Genomic DNA, 4,853 nt, shown 5'->3' with positions numbered 1-4,853 from the left:
TTTTTTTTTTTTTTTTTTTTTTTTTTTTTTTTTTTTTTTTTTTTTTGGTTTTGAGACAGGGTCTCACCATGTAGTTGAGACTGACCTGGAAACTCACTATGTAGCCTAGGCTGGTCTCAAACTCACCTGGAAACTCACTATGTAGCCTAGGCTGGTCTCAAACTCACAGCGGTCCTCCTGCCTCAGCCTCCCCAGTGCTGGGATTATAGGTGTAGCCATCACGCCTGGCTTCATTTTCTTTCTTTAATAAAGGAAATACTTAAAGCTATGCATTTACATTTGCAAACAATGTTGAATATGTCCAAGGGATTATATCTAGGACTTTTGTTTGTTTTATTTTATAACTAATCTGCTACTTTACATTTAGCTTCTTCTTTGACCTCATAGTTAATTTTTTCCTTGCTGAGTGGTTGGGAATTTACGATGTTTAACTTAGCGCTAATTCCTAGTTGTATTGCTTTGTGAGCAAGATGTGGGTCCACTTCCTCTTAAATTTATGTGTAGTTACGTTGCTGTGCAAAAGTATGTATAGTTATTATGATGCCAGTGCTGATATAAAATAAAGACTACTGACATTTGAAAATAATGCTTCTAAACCACTTATTTTAGTATACACTTGGGCTTTTGTTTCACCAACTGATTTTTAAATTCGAATAGAATGCAAGTTCTTAATAAAAGTGTTAGATCAAGCTTCTAGTTTTGATTTTTATGGGAGAACACACCTTCCCTGTGCTGTAGCAAGGAGCACTCTGAATGGTACCAAGCAGCAGCTCTAACTGCAGCGGGACTCCTCACAGCCCTATCAATGTTTAACGTATTAATGAGCTTCTGCAGGGCTATATGTTTAGCTGAGAATCATTTCGCATTAAAAGCTGTGGTTCTCCTGCCCAAATCCAAAGCTGTCTGTAGTGAAAGGTGCGCATGGGCAGACAGGTTCCGAGTGCATGTGAGGGACGTGGGGAGCAGGTTCCACCAGACACCCAGATGTCGCAGGAGAGCGCTTTGCGCACCGCAGGCTGACTGTATCGGGACCTCCTCTGACAGTCACAGGCCCCACTGGCCACCGCTTCCTGCAGGAGACACACCTGGAACTGCTGGGGCTTTGCCTAGGTGAGTGTGATCGAAATCCCCCACGCGCTGGCTTCTCCATCCATTTCTGGCATCTGGGCTTTGTGCTTTCAGGTGACAGACAGTGAAAGACACAGCGGCTGGACTTGCCTGTGACCAGGTGACGATGTTTGCCTAAGGGATGATGCTTGTACTTTCTCGTCCGCTTCCTTTTTAACTTGCTGAGTCGGGCTGTGCTCATTTGGCTCCGGGCAGAGTGCTTGCTGTGGATTCACAGCAAGTGAATCTCTCAAAGCTGAGAGAACCTAGCAATGACCAGAGGGGAGAAAGAAGGCTTCCCCGGGAGGTAAAACAAGGCAGAAACACTCGAGGAAAGTGCAGGACACAGCTAGTGTTTTTGAGCTGGTTTTGAGCCCTTCATTTCACCAGTTGTCTTCTCTTGGATAACTGTCACCGCCCTAGACAGAAATGGAAACCTAGTATAGAAAACTTACACAGAAAACATGTCACTGTTTTCCTTTTTTTCAAAATGTTCCAAGAGAAAGGCAGGGGCACATACAAAAGATGACGCTCGGTGCTTCTGTGGGTGGATTTACACCTAGGACCGCAGTTGTATTTACTGTTTAGAAAGTACACCGAAGGTTCTTGTTGAAGATACTCAACTGTCTGCCTTGGGCAGTTTCACGGGTTTTATAAATGAATTAGTTTGCTAGTCTGCCCACAACAAATCTGTACAAAATGGGTGGCTTAAGTACGAATGGATTGTCTCGTGGTTCTGGAGGCCGGGGGACTGTCTCGCAGTCCTGGTCGCAGGGTCCCTAAGAGGAGGGCTCTGTTAGACGCCTCTCCCCCAGCTTCTGGTGGTTGCCGGAGGTCTTTGATGTTCCCTGGCTTGAGGAAGCATCATCCCAGTCTCTGCGGTCATTTTGCCTGTGTCCAAACACCCTGTAATTACAAGAACACCAGGCATATCGGACTAGGGGCCCACCCTCCTCCTCGTTTAATGAATTACATTGATAAAGATCCCATTTCCAAATGAAGTCTTCCGTGAGGTACTGGGAGGCAGGACTCCAGCACGTACATCTCAGGGACTGCAATTCAGCCCGTAGTAGTAAATATTCGGTAACTCACCCAGTGAATGTGGACTGAGCACCTGCTGTGTGAAATGTACCATGTCAGATGTTGAGATTTCAATAAATATAATAAAATGTTTTTGTGTTCAAGGTACCAACAGTAAAGAAAAAACATGTAATAAGCAGCTGTAATAAGGTGGAACTGTTTAAAAGTGTGTCTAAGGAATTGCGTGGGTACCAAGCAGGAAGATGTTGGTCAAATCTATTTGTCAGGGAGATGTCAGCGAAATTTTGCTAAAGGGTTGGAGTTGAAGCTGGACTTGCAGCAATTAAGAGGAAGTCACCAGGTGGACCTTGGACAGTCTGAACGGAAAGAGCAGCAAGGAAGCATGAAACACCTGGTGTGTTCCCTGTTTAACAGCTTGTGGTGCTGTGGAGTGTGTGTGTGTGTGTGTGTGTGTGTGTGTGTGTGTGTGTGTGTTCATAGTACAGAAGATGGGCAGCCACTGGAGAGCTTTGGTGTTGGGTGACACTGTTGGACTGGTGGTTTGGGAAGTTTCTGCCCGACAGCGCGGAGGCTGGACTGGAGGAAGGTGCGTCTTTAGACTGCAAGGTGAGGTGGGAAATGGGAGTGGACCTGCTGCTCGTGTCCCTGAGCGGATGTCAGGACAGATGAGGAATGGCGTTTGAGATGTCTGTGGGATGCTGCGTCTCTCAGTCAGCTTTCTTGTCCTGAGTTGCAGTACCCACCACCCACAACTTAGAGGGGGAGAGGTTTAATTTCACTGGTGGTTTCGAGGACTCAGTCCATGGTCACCTGGCTCCAGGGCAGAAACATCGTGGCGGAAGGGTGGTGGAACAGAGAGGCTTAGTTCATGGCCACCCGGAAGCAGAGCAAAAGCAGTGCCACAGAGGAGGGGGCCGAGGGCGAGGCATCGCAGATGGTCGTTCAACACCCTCTTGAACGTCTCCTACCACTTCCGTCCCATCTAGCTAGGTCTTGGGGTTCCTGGACTCGAGGGCGGCATAACAAGGCAGTTATGAGATCCGATCCTTTCTGTGGCCATGGTGCCTCACCCAAATACTCCTGCTGCACTTTTCTGTCAGGAGGCTGACTGATTTGGGTCTGGGAGCAGGGGAGCCACTGCCTGGTCCCCCGGAGGGGAAGAGGTGCTCATGCAGCTCCATGTGCGGAAGGCCCTGAGAGCTGGCTGCAGAGCAGTGTCTTGCACTCTGATCCTTCAGGAGTCAAGGATTTGTAGACGTAGAGGGGTCTCAACTCCTTTTGTTCCACTGCGTTGAACTGCTCCCGAGTGCAAGGGGGAAGGGTCAGTCTGGAAGAGAGATTGTTATGGATAATGGCATTGACTTTCCCTGGTTCCGCACTTCGGGGCACCCCGGAAGGACAAGAAGGGTGGCAGACGTTTGTGCAGGCACCTTGACAAATGCTGATCTGCCATCCGGGCACAAATACTTGTAACCAGCACAGTACTCATGCACAAATGGCAGTTGTGGAATTTGTTTCCAGGCTTTGCTGTTACCATTTGCTTTCCTAAGTGGACATAAACACAAAGACATCCTCTGAAGCCTCCTTTCATTGTCAACCTATCAGGGATCCTTTCTTTTTGGGGGTGCCAGAAATTCATTCCAGAGAGAATGAAGCTTTGAATTCTAGAACCAAGGTTCCAAATGGGCAAACACATTGAGTTAAGGCAATAACTATTAATATTTGTAAGGTTCTTCCTATTTGACAAATTGTGTTCACATATATCTGTTTTACTTTGTCCTCCGGACAGTCCCATGATTCATTCTTGGCTTCCCTATTTTCTGCCTGAAGAAATGGAGGCTCTGGCATTTTAGCAACTGCATTAAATTTAAAAGGTTAGGATGGGGTGAACGGTGGAGCCCTGGACATTGGGTCTTCGTCCTACCTGTGTGTGACTGACTGCACCCGACCACCGCCTGTCAGGGGCTTCCAGACCCCCTTGGGCCACAGTAAGCCGCTCTTCTGCGATTCAGTACATACCTAGGACTCATCACACGGTACTTGCCTAACCTGTTCCTCTTCTGGGCTGCTAGTCAAGCAGTTCCGGCATTTGTTCTCATGGAACTGACTTTCAGATGTCATCGTGGGTCATGGTCCAAGGGTGGAAACAGGGTCCCGAGTAAGGGATGGTTGTGGGATGCTGGGGGCGGCAGGGAGGGCAGCACTGGGCCCCGGCCAACCGCCAGAGGGCGGAAATGTTGGGGCACAGATGAAGTGGTCAGGGAACATGGCTCTGTCGCATCCCGATGTCTTGAATTCAGTCTGTTTCACTGGCCTGGGGGGCCAATCTGCCAGTCTTCCTGTCTCATTTTGCTATTGTAGATGGCTACAGCTTTGCTGTTGGTCACTTGCATCTGTAAACGAAGGTCTGGGTCATGCCGTCCTGGAGGGTTAGTGAACTGCTTTGGCAACGGTGCTTGGTTATTGTGGGTGTACTATTTTCTGAGCAGGTATCTTCTGTCCTTTTAATTGAACTCCAGTGACCAATCGGTCAGCTAAATGCTGGTGTCTGCATTTATTTGCCTTCAACTTCTGTTGCTACGTTTGTGCTCTTAGTTTTCTCTGTCTCTTTTCTCTGCGGAGATTTTTTTTTTTTTTAATCTTTGACTCCAAGATTAGAACCTTTGCTTGGCCTGGGGTTACATCTTCTGCTGTCCGAACAGCTA

The sequence above is a fragment of the Fukomys damarensis genome, unplaced genomic scaffold (assembly GCF_012274545.1).
Source record: "Fukomys damarensis isolate Sample0158 unplaced genomic scaffold, DMR_v1.0_HiC HiC_scaffold_24, whole genome shotgun sequence".
Taxonomy (NCBI): domain Eukaryota; kingdom Metazoa; phylum Chordata; class Mammalia; order Rodentia; family Bathyergidae; genus Fukomys; species Fukomys damarensis.
Note: the sequence above shows the minus strand (reverse complement) of the source record.